General features: G+C 45.1%; 1 non-coding gene across 1 annotated transcript; it reads left to right on the top strand.

The window, feature by feature from the left end:
• Positions 1-20090: 20090 nt before the first annotated feature.
• LOC118084608 (U6atac minor spliceosomal RNA) lies at positions 20091-20138 on the top strand. Its single transcript, XR_004692530.1, has one exon. It is a non-coding gene; the product is annotated as a U6atac minor spliceosomal RNA (small nuclear RNA).
• Positions 20139-21389: the final 1251 nt, after the last annotated feature.

Below are 21389 nucleotides of genomic sequence, written 5' to 3' on the forward strand. Positions count from 1 at the left end.
CTTCAGTTTAAGCTGGAATTTTGCTATAAGAAGCTGATGATCTGAGCCACAGTCAGCTCCAGGTCTTGTTTTTGCTGACTGTATAGAGCTTCTTCATCTTTGGCTGCAGAGAATATAATCAATATGATTTCGATGTTGCCCATCTGGTGATGCCCATGTGTAGAGTCGTCTCTTGTGTTGTTGGGAAAGAGTGTTTGTGATGACCAGCTTGTTCTCTTGACAGAACTCTATTAGCCTTTGCCCTGCTTCATTTTGAACTCCAAGGCCAAACTTGCCAGTTGTTCTTTTTATCTCTTGATTCCCTACTTTAGCATTCCAATCCCCTATAATGAGAAGAGCATCCTTCTTTAGTGTCATTTCTAGAAGGTGTTGTAAGTCTTCATAGAACTGGTCAATTTCACTTTCTTCAGCACCGGTAGTTGGTGCATAAACTTGGATTACTGTGATGTTAAAAGTTCTGCCTTGGATTCGTATCGAGATCATTCTATTGTTTTTGAGATTGCATCCTAGTACAGCTTTTGCCACTCTTTTGTTGACTATGAAGGCCGCTCCATTTCTTCTACGGGATTCTTGCCCACAGTAGTAGATATTATGGTCATCCAAACTGAATTCACCCATTCCCGTCCATTTTAGTTCACTGATGCCCAGGATGTCAATATTTATTCTTGCCATCTCATTTTTGACCACATGCAGCTCACCAAGGTTCATGGTTCTTACATTCCAGGTTCCAATGCAATATTTTTCTTTACAGCATTGGACTTTCCTTTCGCTTCCAGGCATATCTGCCACTGAGCGACCTTTCGGCTTTGGCCCAGCCGCTTCATCTGCTCTGAATCTACTTGTACTTGTCCTCCGCTCTTCCTCAGTAGCATGTTGGACACCTTCTGACCTGAGGGGCTCATCTTCCAGCGTCATAACATTTATATGCCTGTTGTCTCTGTCCATGGAGTTTTCTTGGCAAAATACTGGAGTGGTTTGCCAGTTCCTTCTCCAGGTGGATAACATTTAGTCTAAACTCTCAGCTATGACCTGTCCGTCTTGGGTGGCCCTGCACGGCATAGCTCATAGCTTCTCTGAGTTATTCAATCCCCTTTACCACGACAAGGCAGTGATCCATGAAGGAGATGGGAGATTATACTAAAGTCCAAAGAGTTTCTAGAGGATTGCGCATCCAAAAAGTACCTACTCTATTCATACATCATGAAGAATTCAAACTTAAATGGATGTCCATTTTAAATAGATGCTCCTTTGATCTGATGACTTTAATCACAGAGCATGCCATTAAAGAGACCAACCGTTTGGATCAGAAAATTGGAGGAATCACTGAAGAACTACATAAGAAAGATAACATGGAAACTTTCGACTCCAAATTTAAAGAAATACAAGCTGAATTGAAGATTTATTCTGAAAAGATAAAAACAGAGAAATTGGGAAAATTTGAACGTGACCATAGGGATTACGTAGCATAGACTTTTCAGATCATAGTGGCACACGATCAGGGCATGAGACACGACAACAACCTAGACAACCCAGACAATATGGATTACGCTCCTATACAACTTACCAAACAAGACCACAGGATTTCCTCTCACGTCACAATCGTCAATGCCGTCTTTAGTTGTAAATCTTTCTAACCGTATGCTAACTCAAGAAGAGGAAAGAGTACTAAATCTTGGCTTGGGCTTTGTCCCCACTCTGAAATACAATGCATTTCAAACTAGAATAGACATCTTTAAATTGATACGCCTTGTGAAATTGAGATGTTATTTCAGTAATTCCAAGATACCACCTGCCCAATTTCGTACTCGATCGTCTTTTAACCCACATATAGATAATGCATGTCTGAACACGTTCTATCAGGTAGTATTAGAAGACGTTGAAAGGATAGGAAAGCATAGACCTCCACAAAACAAAAAGAACTTTATATCACATGATAGAGAGATTATCTCTAGTCTTTTTTCGGACAAAAATACAATAATAAAACCTGCAGACAAAGGCGGAGCTTTAGTTATCTTAAACACACAAGACTATATCAATGAGGTGAATAGACAACTGAAGAACAACAGTTTTTATGAATCATTAACTAAAGTTCCTACTGATGATATATCTCGTATAATCCGTACTGTATTATCAGAAGGCATCACCATGGGATACCTGGACATGAAAACCACAGAGTTCTTCCTGAACAAATATCCACGCACTCCAATTTTTTATGTACTACCTAAAATTCATAAATCTCTCAATACTCCACCTGGTAGACCAATCATACCTGGCAATGACTCTCTTTTGAAACCAATATGCCAATACATGGAGCATTATTTACATCTGTTTGCCATTGATACTCCATCCTATATTTTAGATACGAAGACATTTATTGGACTCATTGAAAACATTACAGTCCCAAGGGAGGCTTCCCTAGCAACCCTGGATGTTGAATCTTTGTACACCAATATACCACTACCAGAAGTGAGAACCATTATAGAAACACTTTTGAATTCTAGACTGGCAAAAGAACCTCCTACATATTTTTTAATGGACATCTTGGATATTATTTTGGATCATATTTTTTCCGACATTTAAATCAGTTTTATTTGCAAATCAAAGGTGTAGCCATGGGATCCTCTTGTGCGCCTTCTATTGCCAACATTTATATGATATATTTTGAGAAAATCTTCATTTTGAATACTTGTAATCCTTTTAGATCCAAAATCCTTAAATATTATCTCTAATGGGATGATTTATTTTTTGTTCTACAAGATCAACATTCAGCCTCACATTTCTACAATGGATTAATGAACAGGACCCGCATATACAACTATTTTGAACGATTCATGAAAGAACTGTTGACTTTCTAGATGTCACAGTTTTTAAAGATCACCATCAACAATTGAAGGTCCGTCCGTTCCATAAACCTACTAATTGAAATTCTTTGCTTCATGCATCATCTTTTCATTCTCCTCATCTTCTCAAGAACTTACCTTATGGTCAATATTTAAGGCTCAAAAGAAATGCATCATCACATCATGATTACAAATTAGTGGCTGACCATCTCACACATTCATTATTACAATGGGGATACACCTTTAATACACTCCCTGTAGCCAAATGTAGAGCTGATCAAAAAACAGATGTGATCTTTTCACCACAACAACTACCAACAAGTCAAAAGAAGATCGTATATTCTCCACATTACAATATACACCTACCATCAAGAAAATAATACATAAACATCGCCATCTGATATTCCAATATGGCCAATATTCCAGGAAGCCATAAACCCCCATTTGGCTTGAAAAGAACCAGATCCTTACGGGATATTTAGTAAAATAGGACCTGAATATATATCCTACAGAATCTACAAAGGGACATTATAGGTGTGGAAACTGTAGTATCTGTAAATATGCACTTCAAGTAAAAGAATTCATCCATGAACAGACAGGATTCAAATTTCAACTCAGACATTTTAGCAATTGCAACACTAAGAATTGCATATTTGTATGGATGTGCCCTTGTAAGAAACTACAGTATACATAGGAAAGCGCACCAGACAGATAAAGCTGCGGATCAATCAACATCGCTCTCGGATTCGTAATAAAATCTTAGGTGCCCATTTAGTGGAACACTATGTACAACAAAAACATAATGAAGCCGACTTTGTATTTTTCATCATTTGGAAACCCAGAATAGATCAATTCCATCAAAGAGATATTAACAGATTATTATTACAACAGGTGGCCCGGTTTATTCATTTACTTAAAACAATGGTTCCCATGGGCTTGAATAGTTACCAGGATTACACATCTCTTATGATACCACAAATTGGCTTGCATTTGTCTTCTGGGTAACGAAACTCTATTCCTTTAAGAAATCTTAGGGAACCACACCTAACCTTGCCTATCAGAAGGTCAGCGGTTCGAATACCTGCGACGGGGTGAGCTCCCATTGCTCGGTCCCAGCTCCTGCCAACCTAGCAGTTCGAAAGCACATCAAAATGCAAGTAGATAAATAGGAACCGCTACAGCGGGAAGGTAAACGGCGTTTCCATGTGCTGCTCTGGTTCGCCAGAAGTGGCGTTGTGATGACCTGGAAGCTGTACACTGGCTCCCTTGGCCAATAAAGCAAGATGAGCGCTGCAACCCCAGAGTCAGTCACGACTGGACCTAATGGTCAGGGGTCCCTCTACCTTTACCTTTATATAAAAAGACATACATACACTCTCAATCTTAATGACCTACAGAGAACAATTGGGTACACGCTGACCTCATTAAACTTAGGTGAGGAACTATATTATTTCATGTTATTTTATGATTTTTAATGGTTTTTAATCTTAATTCATGTAACTAGTATATGTATGTGTCCTCTAGTTATTATGTAATATTCAATGCTTTCAGCTGATGAAGGTTAAAGACACTGAAACAGGGCCCTGTCTTGGCTTCTGACTTCAGAGTATTGTGGTCTCTATCTGACTCTAAAAGACTTCTACACCAACCGCCGTATTGATATTTTGCATCAAAAGACTCTTTAATGGAACTGGAACCTGAATTATTCAATTAGATACTATTGAACTGAGAAATTTTTAGTTTGCGAATATTATTTAAACATTAAGTTTATTACATAATTTGTATGGTTGCATGTAATTTTGTTTTCTGTGTTCACAATTGGCTTGTTAATAGTGATTATTCTCATTATTGAATGGTATTGTTGGCCTGAGTTCTTGGTCTGATTCTTATTGGGATGTTTTATAAATGGCACATGACACCATCGAAGATTGCCAAAATCTGTAAGACCAAATCCAACCTTTGCTGGAAGTGCAGGGAATTTGAGGGTACTGTGATGCACTTATGGTGGGGATGCGAAAAAGTAATAAAATAAAATAAATGGAGCTGCATCCATGAAGAATTAAAAAAATGCTCAGAATATCTATAGAAAAAAACCCTGAGACATTCTTGTTGAGCATAGTATATGCAATCGCAGCAGCCAGAATACACCTTGCAAAGAACTGGAAAGGAAATCACATACCTACAAAAGAGGATTGGTTAATCAAACTAACAGAGTTTATAGAATTGGCAGAATTAACTGTGGTAATAAGATTTCAAACACACCAGAAATTAAGGACACAATGGTTATGGTTATGGTTCAAAGAATATGGTTATGGTTCAAAGAATATATGAACAAACACTGCTCTAAAGGTAACATGCTGATATGTTTAGGCCAAGCTTGTAAGGTGACTTGATGTTATACCATAAGAGTACTATAAAAAGTAATTACAGTGATAAATGATATGCCATGTAAATAAGAACTTAAATGAAAAGTGACCAGTGCTGGTGGAGGGGAGTCAAATGGGGGTGGTACATCATCTTTCTTTCTTTCTTACCCTTTCCCTTTACTCTCTTTGGTTTTTCGGGCTAAGTGTATGTACCTCTGTTTGTTTGTTTGTTTGTTTGTAAATACGCTTAAATAAAACATTTAAATAAATAAATAAATAAATAGACAGAGGCCCCGGGGATGGAGAGGGAGGGGCGGAGGGAGGGAGGGGAATAGAGGGAAATGGCAGCCATCCCGGTGTGGTTCTCTGGGTATTAGCCTCGTATTTGAGGGAGTGCCATTTCACTAATATGTGGTCAGTGTGAGATAAAGTAGGAATGAAGGGGTATAATCACCATACACAAGCTATTTGTTCCAGATCCAAGAGGCTCAGGGAGAATAGGCACAGCTATCAGCGTTTGGCAGCTTTCTGCTTTCCAAAGAGGTGCTCCGAGGGGTTTAGATAAGAACAGTCAGGTGGGGGGGGGTGGGGAAGCGGGGTGGGGAAATAATCACAAGTCACATGGTGAGGAAGCAACACCAGACCCTCCAAGTGTCCCTATTTTCCAGGGGCACCCCTGATTTAGAGAAACCGTCTGGTTTCTGATTTGATCCTGGAATGTCCCACTTTTCCTTGGGATGGCCCTGCTTTCATCTGAGAAATATCGGAGGGCATGGAGTTATCCGACCCCCGAGTCATCTGAAGGCAGCCCTGTATAGGGAAGTTTTCTTAATGTTTAATGTTTTATTATGTTTTTATTTATGTTGGAAGCCTCCCAGAGTGGCTGGGGCAACCCAGGAAGATGTGTGGGGTATAAATAGTAAAATTATCATTATGGAATGGGACATCCCTATTTTCATCAGAGAAATGTCGGATGGTATAACACTTTGGGCAGCCTGATGCGAAACTGCATTTAAGCAGGCAGGACTTGTCTGGCAGCCTTGGCCAAGGGTTACTTCATGCACACACAAATATTGAAAGTTGTGGCTCCACTTAGTGTGGAAAGAGTAACAAGAGCAACAGCCTGTCCATGGATTCAACCTCCCAGGGATGGAAAGGTGACATTCCTTAGGGGAGGGCGCTGTGACCTCCCTGTTTCATAGGAACCTGCCATGCTGCTATTGTCAGCCAAGTGGTGAAGAGCCTTAGTTCTGTGGTAGAGAAACTACAATTCTATGATTTTATGATTCTATAATTTAGGCCCGAAGTACCACCTGACTCTTTACATTCCACCTCAGTAACTGAGCATCTCTAATGAGGCACTTCTAGTGGTTTCCCCCAACCCTGCCAGGCCCTGACCTGTGGAACTCCCTACCACCAGAAGTTTGGCAGGAACTGTCCCTGTCTTCTTTGAGATGTCTTCTGAAAACTCCACTGCTTAGGCAGTCCTTCACAATATGAATTTCTCTTTTTCACCAACCCGTATCTACTGATGTTTTGAATTGCATTTTTATGGATTATTGCCAGCACCCGTCTGTCTCAAAAGACAATGGGGTGCTCCTCAGGGGGCAAAGTCTGTGCCTGTAGAGACCGCTAACTGCTGCCTCCCTGTGTTGCTTTTGCTGTGTTAGCAGCACCAAAGTGACCTCTCCAGGGTGCAAGGATGGTTGTGCATATGTTTACTGATTTAAAAGATGGTTTATAAAGATTGGCATACATACATACATACATACATACATACATACATACATACATACATACCTGCAATCTGAAGCCATAGTTTGTTGCTGGTTTATAAAACTTGGTTTGTTTTAACTATCACTCGGCAAAATACGTGAACCCAGCAGCAATCCTTAACCATTGTTTGCTTAAGTAGCAACATACCCATCAGTTGCACCTGCTAAACAAGTCCAAGGGCCTGCTGTTTGTCTTTTGTTTTTGTTAGGTTATACAGAACTGCTTGAGTTGTATATGCAGCTTGTACCCATCAGGAAAGCTTTTCCTATCCCAAATGTGTCTGGTTAAAAAACTATCTTCCTTGCATCAGAAAGGCACAGTCTTCATGAAAATGGCATGCAAATTATGCTAATTAAATGCAACTTAATATAATATTGATATGGCCCTTGTGGGGCTTTCTAAACAGCAGACTTTCCAATGCTGCAGAGTTTGATTAGCAACAGGGTGGCAAGATAAGATCTGCTCATATTTAGCACTGGTCTCAGCAAAGAGCACTTAAATCCATATTTCCCAAATCGGGTCCTCCCTAAACAGAGGGCACATGTTGCGGTGGGACCTGGCAACCAGGCCTTGTGTTGTGGGTGGGATAATTGGAGCAGCCATAACACCTTACTGGTGGTCCCTCGAACCAGGGAGCAATTGGGCTAGTGGGACACCAGTCAAAGCAGTTCGAGGGACCACTATATATCCAGGTGCACATGCCCTGAGCTTCCTCTTTCAGGCTCTTTGCATCGGAACAGTACCTGTCCGCTGCTAACCTGAAGGAAACAGCGATCCTCCAGAGGAGAGCAGTCTTCGAGACGGTGAATCATATCAATTTCCCCTTTATTTTCCGTTTTGTCCCTTAGCTTAATCTCCTTACGGTATTTTGAGCCTTTTCGAATTAATTTGTCCTTTGGATTTATTTTCTTCTTTTATTCCTCTGTGCCCCCCCCCCCCAGCTCTTTATTTACAGGCTGTCAGAGGGTTGTCGTAGCTACTCTAGAGTAACTCCGCTTGAGTATAATTTTTCTTTAAAGACTTTTATTGTGCAATATATTTACAGTGCAGAGACAGCTTAAAACATGACCTCTCATCCCGAATCAGAATCCGGCAATGACGGAATCTATTCTTGTGCCAGCAAAGTAGTTGGGGCACCCAAAACGCCTCCCCCTTGACCTGCGTCACGGCGCTCTCCTTAACTCTTGAGCCGGAAGGAGCGATGCCCTCTCAGTCTCCTCCCTGAGCGGTTGGTTACAGGGCTCTCTAACATCCCTGAGCTCCTGCCTGCATCTCTCCACCCTGAGCTTTCCCATTGTTCCTCACGCTGATTTCTCTCTCCCTCTGAGTCCTTCCCCTCCCCCCTGGCTGCTTCAGACCCACTGCTACTCTCTGTGCTTGGCGAGGTGGACGTCAGGATGATGGGGGCTGGCTCCCTGTAGGGAGTCACTCTTTCAGGGGCCTTTTGCCCTTGGGGCTTTGCCCCCTTTGTAGCCTGGCCAATTTGCAGTTCGTGGTTCAACCCCATTTCAGTTTCCCTGAGCATTTTAGTTCAGTCCCGTATCTGGTTTCCGATCTGAGTGTGTACTGGGCTATGCTTTGCTGCTGTGGCTGCAGCACCGAGGCTTGCCATTTCACTAGGCTTGTAGCTCGCGGTAGACACGGCTTGGGTTATTTGCCCCTTTTATTTTGCTCACTTTACTGAGAGTTTCCCTCTCATTTAGCTGCTCTCTGGCTGCTAAATTTTTTGCTCGCACTGCTGCGCATTTGGGAGAATTAATTCCTGGCCTCCAGGGAAGCGGGAGGGAATTTTGGCGGGAGTGCCATTTTCTGGTCCTGGCCTTCTTCTTCTTGGGAGCCATTTTGTTTTGGCTTGAGTGCCGTCTTGTGCTGGGCAGCATCTTAATTTGACGGGAGCGCTATCTTTGTTGCCCAGTTTATTATTTACTTTCATTAAATTATTTCGGCTTTTGCTAGCTTTACCACAATGCAGGTTAAATGCAATCCAAGCCTTGCGGTCCCTGGGAGAAGGGCAATAAGAGTCCCTTCTCAGGTGCTCTGTTCTGCCCTGCCTCCGGCCTTGCCCTCAAATATTACAGAGCGTTTACAGTCTATTATGGCTGATGTGGGATCCAATCCTATGGCTTTGACCAGATTTTTCGCTGAGGTTGATTCCTTAGTGCAACGCTTTTGTGGTGGGCCGCCTGCTTCGCAGCTGGGCCCTTCTACTTCAGTCACTGTTTATGAGGTGCAGGCCCCTTCTGAGAGCGAAGGGAGTGAGCAACTGGATCCTTCTGGGGTTTTATTTTCCCAGCTTCAGCAACCTGCTGCCACGGTACCAGCCAGTGCTTCAGGCCAGCGGGGAGGCTTGGGCCCTGACAGTCAGGGCCCATCCCCCTCAGGCCTGTCTCACCTGCAATCAGCCTCCCAGGTTCCTGGTACTTTAGAGCCCCCTGCTAGGTGGCAGGGGGGCAGTTTGTGTTCTCTGCAAAGCTCCTCACACCCCTCCGTTTCTCCTTTTTTACAGGTTCACTCTCCTCCCCCAAGGGAAGTGTTCAACGCCCAATCTTCTGAGGAGAATTTGCTGGTGCTGAAGGTACCATCTTCTGGAGGCAAGCGATGCAAGAGCCGTCATCCCAGGCACAGAGCTAAGAGGCGAAGGGAAGGGGATACTTCCTCTTCTATTGCTACATCTAGCGAGTCCTCTGATGAGGAAGATGATGCAGCTCCCAGCCTCTATTGGGGCCATGGAGAGGGGGCTGCAGGCCTGCCTAGGTGGGCATGGCTGCGCAGGGCTAATACTCACAGGACGAAATATGGCCTGCCTCTGGAGTGTGTAGATGGAGTACCAGTGAGAGACATTAAAGTCAGCTCAGTGTTGTGCATCTTTTTTGCAAAGCGGGAAAGCTCCATTTTTTGGATCAGCTCAAAGTTGCTGAGTTTCCTTGCAAAGGGAAAAAATCCTGTTTACATGGGATTCAACTCACAGTTCTGCAGCTTCTCTAGCTTCTCTGCATTTCTACATTTTCCAGACAGATAATCTAATCAGCCAGTCACATGTCTCCCTCTGCAGACAACAATTGATGCCTATGCAAGGGGCCAGGAAGGGAGCTAGCTCTCTTATCTCCCTCCCTGATCTCTTGCAATCAGCGGGTTCCTTTCTCTTTACCTCTTGTTAGCCTTTAGCTCATTCTTTAAAAAGAAAAAAAAGCACTATCTGCCTTTAGCCCCTGGACAATTCAGCTCCAGGGACCACACATTCGCTCCATAAGACGCACAGAATTTCTTCTTACTTTTTAGGAGGAAAAAAGTGTGTCTTATGGAACGAAAAATACGGTATTTGCTTAGATGGGCACTTGCATAGCACGCCAAATGCCTGCATGTGCCTCTCTCAGCCTAGCCTGCTCCACAGGGTTGTTGTGAAGATAAAATGGAGGGGAAAGAAGAATTATAAAAGATGGGATACACATAGAATCATAGAGGTGGAAGAGACCACAAGGGCCATCCAGTCCAACCCCCTGCCAAGCAGGAAACACCATCAAAGCATTCCTGACATATGGCTGTCAAGCCTCTGCTTAAAGACCTCCAAAGAAGGAGACTCCACCACACTCCTTGGTAGCAAATTCCACTGTCGAACAGCTCTTACTGTCAGGAAGTTCTTCCTAATGTTTAGGTGGAATCTTCTTTCTTGTAGTTTGAATCCATTGTTCTGTGTCCGCTTGAGCAGCAGAAAACAACCTTTCTCCCTCCTCTATATGGCATCCTTTAATATATTTGAACATGGCTATCATATCACCCCTTAAATTTCTCTTATCCTGGCTAAGCATGCCCAGCTCCCTAAGCCGTTCCTCATAAGGCATCATTTCCAGGCCTTTGACACACGTGGAGGTAAATGTAAAATAGATAGGATTCATGCATCGTACATTCATAGGCCATTACAGTGCAATCCTAACCATGTCTACTCAGAAGTAAGTCCTGTTGATTTCATTGGGGCTTACTCTCAGGTGAGGTTATAATTGTAGCCTAAGTTCTCTTCATTCTGCCACTCAAACATTCTTGTTTCTCTCTCTGATGGTACAAACTTATATATGTTTACTCAGAATCTGTTGAGTTCAATGGGCCTTGCTGCTAGAGACGGATTGTGGCCCAAGAGACTGGCTAGAATGTGAACATTATCTAATCTCCTAATTTTCCTGTCAGCTCCCAGCTTTCAAAATGATTACCCTGTAGTTCTATGAAATGAGCCCACAAGAAGGAAACTAATACCGCTATAAATCTCCTGGATGGAAGAAGAGATGCAATAGTAAAATAAACCAGGATTAAAAAGCAGCACAGGATATATTCTTCTGCTTTCTCTCTCCACCATAAACACTGGTGGAGGAATGATAGGCAAGTCAACATTTAGGGGAAAGAGAAAGAGAAGGGGGAAGCCATCTCTCTCCCCCCCCCCTGCAAAACTTAAGTGTGGAGCATACATCACCATGCGAAGAATATGGCAAATATGGAACTGCAAATGGTGAATATCAAACCCAATCCAGCTGGATGCACAACTCATTCTCAGATTAAGCTAGCAGCGCTCAGGTATCTGAAGAAGTGTGCATGCACACGAAAGCTCATACAAATGACAAACTTAGTTGGTCTCTGAGGTGCTACTGGAAGGAATTTTTTTATTTTGTTTCGACCATGTCAGACCAACACTAGTTCTCAATCCACGAACCAAGGCAGAGAATGTGACAGCATGCCAAGAGAAACAAGATTAAGTAGTTTAAAACCACAAGTCCTATACATGGGTGGTAGTGAACCATTGTTGTTCTCAAGGATTTGTTTGTTTGTTTATTGCCTTCTGCATATATGCAGCCTTCTCAAAGTATTTGCCCACTCCCAAACTAATCCTTAAAAGTTTTACTTTGGGGCCCTTTTGCCGCTACAGAGAAGAGACAGAAACCAAAGTAAAAAGGAAATAAAAAGACCGAAATACCAGTGAAAAGCAAAAGTAGCCAATATTAATTTATCACAGTCCCCTTCCAACCAAAAGTTATTTTGTTACTACCGCCAGATCCCACCACCACCGAAAACAGACCATATGTTACACAAATAATTCACCAATTAAATGCAACCAAAAGTTAGGCGAACATACAGATACACCATATAAAAAGAAGAAGAAAGAAATATACTTCTCTCCACAGTTCTTTCCCTTCTTCAACTGTGGAGGAATGAGAGTTAGGAATGAGAGTTAGTCTATAGTTTCTGACTGTAATCCGACTGTAATCCAAAATATTTGTAATCCAAAGTGTTTTACCGTGTTTCTCATATTTTAAGGCATCCCCAAAAAATAAGCCATGGCAGGATTTCCAAGGGTTGGTGAAAAATAAGGCATACCCCGAAAATAAGCTCCAGCGCAAAGCCCCGACCAAGCGAGAGGCGAAGCCGCGGGACCCAGCAGGAGCCTCGGTGTCCCCTGTGCGAAGCCCTGGGACCCCACAAGAGCCTCAGCGCGCGGCGCGCTAACCCCCGGGACCCGGCTGGACCCGTAGCTCAAGCCGCGGCAACTGGCAGGAGCCATGGCAAAGCCCTGGGACCCGTCAAGAGCCTCAGCGTGCGCTAACCCCCGGGACCCGGCTGGACCCGTAGCTCAAGCCGCGGCAGCTGGCAGGAGCTGCGGCGAAGCCCTGGGACCCAGCAAGAGCCTCAGCCCGCGCGCGCTAACCCCCGGGACCCGGCTGGACCCGCAGCTCAAGCCACGGCAGCTGGCAGGAGCCGCGGCGAAGCCCTGGGACCCGGCAAGAGCCTCAGCACGCGCGCTAACCCCCGGGACCTGGCTGGACCCGCAGCTCAAGCCACGGCAGCTGGCAGGAGCCGCGGCGAAGCCCTGGGACCCGGCAAGAGACTCAGCGCGCGTGCGCGCTAACCCCCAGGACCCGGCTGGACCCGCAGCTCAAGACAGCTGGCAGGAGCCGCGGTGAAGCCCTGGGACCAGGCAAGAGCCTCAGCGCGCGGCGCGTGAAGCCCAGGACCTGGCTGGACCTGAACTGAAGCAGTGCTAAGCCCCGGGAGCCGGCAGGAGCCGTGGCGAAGCCCTGGGATCCGGCAAGAGCCTCAGCACGCGCGCTAACCCCCGGGACCTGGCTGGACCCGCAGCTCAAGCCACGGCAGCTGGCAGGAGCCGCGGCGAAGCCCTGGGACCCGGCAAGAGACTCAGCGCGCGTGCGCGCTAACCCCCAGGACCCGGCTGGACCCGCAGCTCAAGACAGCTGGCAGGAGCCGCGGTGAAGCCCTGGGACCAGGCAAGAGCCTCAGCGCGCGGCACGTGAAGCCCAGGACCTGGCTGGACCTGAACTGAAGCAGCGCTAAGCCCCGGGAGCCGGCAGGAGCCGTGGCGCGTGAAGCCCGAAGCCCTGGGACCTGGCAGTACCCTTAGCGCACTGTGCTTGAAGCCCTCAGACTGCAAAAGTACGGTACTTAATTAAAAAAATAAGACATCCCTTGAAAATAAGCCATGGTGTGTTTTTTTGAGGAAAAAATAAATATGAGAAACACGGTAATGTATTATAATCCAAATTCCAAATTATAAATTCCAAGAGATATGCTTCTAAAGACATCAGAGCCTGTTGAGAAGTTACTTGCTGGCAGAAGTATTTCAGTAAAGTTCCTAGTCTTCAATCAGCACTTTTAATCCAACTCCAACTCCAGGTGTTCCAAGGTCTCTTCCCTTCCTGGGAGATTCCCCCCCCCCAATGAAGGTAGAGAGTTGTCCTGCAAGCCTCGGTTTGTGCCTCCAAGTCCTGCAAGCCTCCAAGGTTTGTGCCTCTTGTATTTCCCAAGAGCCTATTTAAACAAGAGCCTTTTGCTGCTCTGCCAGATATCACTCAGTCTGTCAGTTGGCCCAGTTGCCAATTGATGTTTCAAAGTTACCCTGCTGAAGAACAACCGAATAAATTGTATCCAATATGTATCCAAAGAGAGGGGATATATCTCTTCTGTTCCAAAGTTGCTAAATACAGTGGAACCTCGGTTTATGAACACCTCGGTTTATGAATTTTCGGTTTATGAATGCCGCGGACCCATCTGGAACGGATTAATTCACTTTCCATTACTTTCAATGGGAAAGTTCGCTTCAGTTTATGAACGCTTCAGTTTATGAACAGACTTCCGGAACCAATTACACCCATGCTTCAGTTTATGAACGCTTCAGTTTAAGTACTCCGCGGACCTGTCTGGAACGGATTAATCCACTTTCCATTACTTTCAATGGGAAAGCTCGCTTCAGTTTATGAACGCTTCAGTTTATGAACAGACTTCCGGAACCAATTGTGTTCATAAACCGAGGTACCACTGTAGTCTCCTTTAGCTGCTGCTAATATGCTCTGCTCCCATTCACAAAAAGTTCCCTTACAGAGCCTGTCCACAGAAAATGGAAGCTGACTTCCTTTTTTGCTTCTGTTTTGGCAAATCAATAAATTTGGATCTAAATTCCTCTTAAAAGCTTTAATTTGGTCATTACCTCTGATTGGAAAATCCGCTGCTTATGGTGACTGCATGTGGCTTCAGCTGCAGGGTGCGTTGAAGCCGTGAGCGGACTCCAACTTCCGCTTGGATCGCCGTAGAAGATGGCTGAAAATATCATCTCTCCGGCTTCCACGGGGTAATTTATGAGACTGTAAAGGGGAGTATGCAGCCTCCTGAAGTCTTCCCGGGGTATGGGAAGATGCAGTCTCATCCGCAGTTGCCCACTACCAGCTTTGACTTTGGATGGAGGGAGAGGCTGGGGGCACTGGATGGAAAGCCCCCGAGGGAGTCTGGATCCCCCGGACACTGTCTCTACGAACTAAAACAGGCTCCATGACAAGAGAAAGATTGGATATAAGTTGTGGACAGGCTTCAGAGAAGGAAAGAAGATTTATACTGCTAAGCTCAGCCACTGAGAAAACAAAAGATAACAGAGGAACGTAACCAAGTAGAAATGGTATGTGATGGAGCTGAAGGGGGGGAGCGAGAACTTTATAATTTTGCTTTACTGTGTTTTACAATTCACTTAACAAAACTCCCGCCTGAAGAACCGTAAACAACATTTATAAATGTTGGGAAATTTATTGAATTAATATGTTTGTTTTTTTAAAAAAAATAAACTGTGTGAATTGAAAATATAAATAATCAAAGTAGGTACTCTTAGATTTGCTTGGAATGTGGTTAAAGATTCCTCAAAATATGGGCATCAAAGAGAAACAATCTCATTAGAGGCTGGAAACCTGTCAAGAAACTTTTGAGTTATGACGCAGCTATAAGTTAGATTCCGCCATACTGGAGACAAAGCCGGCTGCAATATTAGTCAAAGGGGGAAAGAGCCATAAATAAGACATTAGATAGATAGATAGATAGATAGATAGATAGATAGATAGATAGATGATAGATAGATTTATTACGGTTCTTGACCAGCACACATAAATATGCAAAACATAAAACAATAAAAGAAAAACAGTAATAATCTAAAAATAGACTACAGCGATTAATAACACTGGGCCCTCTTAATAACACTGGGCTAGTCCGGAAGAAGTTCTGAAGATATTTGGACACTGCTAATTAGATTAGACTGAATTTTTATGGCTCTAGCACAGAATTTGGCTACCTTCGCTGACACATTAGAGTTATGACGCAGCTATAATTTAGATTCCACCATACTGGAGACAAAGCCAGCTGCAATATTAGTCAAAGGGGGAAAGAGCCATAAATAAGACATTAGATGTGTGTTTATAGTTCTGATCTGGCAAATCTCCCCCGAAAATGCTATATTGAGTAGCGATCTGGAGCGATCTGGAGAAAACATCACAGATGATTAAAGGTTTGATTTATGGGGACTGCTCAAAGATGGCTGCTGCTGGCTGCGAGAAGGATTTTTGGATTTCTGGATGGACTTGGCAAGATACCAGCGTGAGAAGAGGCAGTGCTAATTTACAGAGGAATCATAGGCATAAATTCACACAGAAATAAATATGGTTTGGTCAAACTTGATTGCTCAAAAAATTCAGGGGCTTGAAAGAAGATAGAAGGATTTTAATAGACTATTGGATAAGATCTGGACTTTATTGATTAGAAAGCAGTGACTATAAGAGGACTAGGCTTTCTGAGTCTGAAGCATGGGAAGTCAAATTTAAATCTGTATAATTTGGCAGAAGATTTGGATTGTTTAATTGATATTTGTATAATTTGTATAATTTGAAAATGGATTAGATATTTAAATTGGAAAATCTAATAAAAATGTTTATTAAAAAAGAAGAAGCCATGAGTGGACTCCAGCCTCGCAACGCAGCGAAGGGTAAATTGAGGTCGTGGCGGGTTCTCCATGCTCTGCTGGATCCTTTAGACCCCCCACTCATCCGTGGGGTTTCTTCAGGGGCGGTTAGCCCTGCCACACATACCCAAATGCTCTTACAGCAAGAACGGTGTTGTCCCTTAAGTCCTCTAGTTATGAAAGGGGGGCACTCCCCCCACATTTAGAGCCTTGGAGAAACAGGGTTTCAAACTGGATAAGGAGCCCCTGAGGTTCAGTTGGCCTTTACTAGGGACCGATACCTTAGTATGGTTCAGCAGGAATCATTCCTGCCTTCTCTTGCCTTCTCTCTATGTCACTGGTGGTGCAGCATTTAGAGTGTCAGACCCAAGAGACCAGGGTTCAAATGCCCCCTCAGCCATGGCGTTCACTGGTTTTGCCTCTCAGTCTAACCTACCTCGCGGGGTTCTTGTGGGAATTAAATGGGGGGGGGAGAACCTTGAACACCACTTTGAGCTCCTCAAAGAAGAGGGTGATACATAAATGCAATAGGAATAAAAAAAGATATCTGCTAAAGAGCAGTGCTATTCACACACCAACAAGTGTTGGTTGGTAGTTTTACCAACCAACAGGGATGCGAGTGGCGCTGTGGTCTAAACCATTGAGCCTCTTGGGCTTGCTGATCAGAAAGTTGGTGGTTTGAATCTCTGCGACGGGGTGAGCTCCTGTTGCTTGGTCCCTGCTCCTGCCAACCTAGCAGTTCGAAAGCACATCAAAGTGCAAGTAGATAAATAGGTACCGCTCTGGCAGGGAGGTAAACAGTGTTTCCGTGCGCTGCGTCATGATGTTTCATTGTGCCAGAAGCGGTTTAGTCATGATGACCACATGACCTGGAAAGCTGTCTGTGGACAAACACCGGCTCTCTTGGCATGAAAGCAGAGATGAGCGCCACAACCCCATAGTCACCTTTGACTGGACTTGACCGTTCAGGGGTCCTTTACCGTTACCCTTTACCAACCAGTATTTATGGATGTTTTATTGCAGTTTCATATAATGTATACCATCTCACTGTATTTTAAAAATGAAATAGCAACTACTTAACTTAAGGCCCGCCCCATTTGTTGGCTTAGCTTGGAAGAAGAAGGTCTGAAGAGGGCTAAAACTTCTCTGCTCCCCAGCTCTGTGTTTCCAGGGCCGGCCACCCCCTCCTTCACCCTGAACTTTATTTTGGATGCCAGCCACGGGTTACTTATCTCCCACCCTGATGATCTGACAGTAAGCCTGCAAGCTGAGGCGGTGATTTTAATCGGCTGCCGCAGCCAGGCTTAAATCTTTATCTGCTCTCACTGAGCTCAAGCGCTGAGTGTGCAGAGACGTTATATTAGATTATTAAATCAATGACACTCCGGTTATTAGTCACACTTGTCCACATTACCTGACACCATAACGATATTCTATTTTTACTCTCCTCCTGATAACGTCCCAGAGGCCCTGAAATTATGACCAGAAAATTAATTTCTTTGCATTTCGACAAGAAATGGAATCCAAGGGGATCATCCTATGTCAAGGCCATAAATCCTGGCAGAATTGTTTAGGGAGGGGAAGGGTTTGTGAATGCAGAGGGTCCCAAGGGGACTGGTTTGCACCCTGCACTCCCAAACATGAACGGTTACAAACAAACAAACACACCCTGTTTTTGGCACGGTGCAGACTCCACCTGCTTAAGAAGGAGGTCCTAGCAATTAGGCCACACTATTTCAGTATTCAACTTATCCTACAGTTGTGGAGCTTCTTGAAGTAACACTGATATGTTGCTGTTTCCTCCCCCTATGACTTAAAAGTTACCATATTCATAGCAGAAGTTTGCTTGCATTGTGAAAAGGCTCCCAGTCACTTGAACACAGAGAGCACAAATAGTGCCGTGTACTAGTTGCAGGGGTAGTCAACCTTTTTATACTTACCACCCACTAATGCATCTTTCTTGATGGTAAAATTTCCTCACTGCCCAGCAATGCTTGATGGAAGGAGGATTTAGCTTGTGCTGTAGAACGCCCTACCACCCACCTAGAATCCTGAAACGCCCACTAGTAGGCGGTAGGGGGCAGGTTGACAACCCCTGAGTTAGAGGGTCATACTAGGACCTTAGAGAGACCAGGTGTCAGGGACTTTATGAACAATGAGGAGTGGTGGGAGGCACCAGCTAGGGAACCCCTCCCCCAGGGGTGGGTTAGAACCAGAGGGAGATTAGCAAGGGCCGTATGATGCTCCCCCATCAACTTTGAGTACCTGGACAGCAGGTTGAGCAGGCACAGAAGACACCTTGGCCATGGTGGGGCTATATGGCTTTCTGAATCAGAGCAGCTATTTGCACATTTGTACCTACCCATATAAAACATATGCAAATAGGTTGTGGAAGTGTTACACATTTCTCAGTTCTCTTTTGCCCTTTTTGGGGTGGGTGTGACGAGTTTCCTCTTTTTGAGGGGTGCATAAGTGGCATCTTCTCTGTTTAGCCCCTCTGCTGGCCCTTATCCCACCTTTCCCCCTCCTTGCTCTTGTTCCTGGCAGGGGCAGAGGCATGGGCGTAGGCAGGGGGGCAGGAGGGGGCAATTGCCCCCCCAGAAGCAAAAGGCTGAGGGGCGCAGGCGTGGCAGCCTCAGGCTCCCGTTCCCGGCGTGGAGCTCCAGAGGCGCGCGGGGAGCGTAAGCGGAGGATCGCTAAGCGGGAGTGGGGAGCGTAAGCGGAGGAGGCAGCCACAGGCTCGCGTTTCCCGCACGCCTCTGGAGCTCCGCTCCCGGCGCGTGGGGCCGCCTCCTCGGAAGAGCTGGGAGGGCGCAGGCCATGTAGCCCCGCCCACATTCCCACTGTGGCCCCTTGCCCCCCCCCAATTTTGATCCTGGGTACGCCCCTGGGCAGAGGAAGGGATGTGTGGTGTGGGTGGATCATCCCGGTTGCCTTCGCTGAGGGGGGGGGGTGACATTTGGTGCGCCACCTGCCTGCAATTCCCAAGCCTACCCCAAGCCCTCAGGGGAAGCGGGGAGCTGTGGCACTTTGCCGGCGGCATTTCCCCTTCCCCTTCTTTTTGACAGCTTGGGGGAGGCTTGGGAGTCATGGGCAGGCGGTGCACCAAATGTCTGCCATCGGCTGCTCACTCCGCCCCTGGCCCTACCTGACTTTGGCTCTGGCCCTGCCTACAAGCTCAAGCCAGGACACCAGCCATCACTAACACTAACCTACCTTACGGGCTGCTTTGAGGGTGACAAATTGCTAATGCAGGTGATGCACTTTGAGCCCTTGAATGTGTGATATATGCTCTTAGTACAAATTGTCATCAACATCCCTCATTCAGAGCTGTTGAATGTTGGAGAGCCTATTGAAGCCATAACCTCTATTCCTTCCTTTCGTTTCATTTCCTGAGCTGAAATACATGGCAAAAGAGGTTGAAAGAGCCCGCTGTGGTGAGCTCAGAGAATTTCCTCCCTCCCTGCCCTCCCGTGATAATGCTTTGGGTAAGCTCCCTGGCTTTTATCAATTGCCTGCCAGCAGACTTATTATTAGCTGTTGTGGGAGCATGATTTGTTTCAAATGTGTGTTTTTAGCAGGTGTGATTCGCTGCACAATGTTTATAATTAATTTTGAAGTGGGGGAGGGGAACTGTGAATGCAGCTTTGATTCCTGAAGCAGCAGAAGGCGTTAGCGGGGACTTGCCAGACTCCAGAGAGGCCTTCAAGTGAAAAATTTGCACCTCAGAACTAAAAAAGATAACAGTGCTTTTGAGTAAAGCTAGTTGGGTTGGGATTTTGCTGTCCTCTGCCTGTCTCAAGGGACAATGGAGTGCGCCCCCGGGGGCAAAGTCAAACCACTGTGCTGTATGGATGGAGAGAAGGTCAGCACTCCCTTGATAAGGATGTGGTGGGATTACAGTGGGATGAATAACGATGGTTTGCAATTAAAGGATTGTACTTTAAGGAGTGTTCCATCCTACCAAAGCCAACTCCCTAGAACCCAGAAACCATCATAATCCATTCCTACCACCTGCCTCGCTTTGTGCTAGAGGACAATGTGCACTTCTGCTAAATGCTGGTGGGACATTGCTGAGCATGGGACTCAACATCTAGGATAAGACGTGGGGATTGTTTATTGGAAAGAGGGCCTTCTGCCATTAAAGGCAGTCCAAAATCCCAGAGGTGCAGGGCAGGTGGCTGGGGTTACTGAGAGTGGAGAGAATTCACTCTGCACACACTCAGAGGCCATTGATTAAGCACAGGAGGCACTCCATATCCACTGGAAATGCTGGATCTCCATGCAGCACAGTTAAACTATGGAACTCCCTCCCACAGGAGGCAGTTATGGCCATCAACTTGGATGTCTACAAAAGAGGGCTGGACCAATTCATAGAGGAGGAGAGGGCTACTAGCAGCTACTAGCCACAATGGCTTAGCTCTGCTTCTATGGTTGGAGGCAATCATGCTTCTGAATGTCACAGGGTGGAGAGTGTCCTTGTGGCTCTAAGATGTGGGAGACAGGGACTCTGCTGCAGAAACAGGAGCGGGTCTTTGACCCCTTTTGATCTTGGACCACTACATCTCTGGGCAAAACTGCATTGGAGCCTGAAGTTTCCATCTAGCTCTCAGGAGCACCACATTTTTCAAATTGGATCATGCAAGTGAAAAGCCATGGCAAGATAAGAAAAGCCACCTGGATGTCGCTGGTGGTTCTTCATGTTATTTTTTGCAACAACAACAAAAAAGCACTTGGCTTAATTACTGAGCACTTGGTTATTGTATACTCAAAAATTACTAGGGGCTATTAAGAGGAACTTGTCCTTAACTGTTACGGTAGGTTAAAAAAAGATTCATCAACCGCATTGATTTCCCCAGCTCTCCTGAGATCTTTTGGCAATTAGCATTAGAATCACTGCTGTGTCTTGTGACCCAGATTTTAATTACACCGAAGCCACTTATTTTAAAAACAATAATTCTTTCTGTATTGATTGGAGGGCACATCGTCACAGGAGGTGGGCTTCATTGCTCTCACCAATAATTCCCAAAAGGGAGACGAGTGGACTAAAATTTGTGGAAGGAAGAAACTGGAGGACAAGGTAGCAAGTGAAGGTTTCAATTTCCAGGTGGGTAAGAGTGCCTTTAAAAAAGGAAATAAATT

The sequence above is a fragment of the Zootoca vivipara genome, chromosome Z2 (assembly GCF_965207765.1).
Source record: "Zootoca vivipara chromosome Z2, rZooViv2.hap1.1, whole genome shotgun sequence".
Lineage (NCBI taxonomy): Eukaryota > Metazoa > Chordata > Lepidosauria > Squamata > Lacertidae > Zootoca > Zootoca vivipara.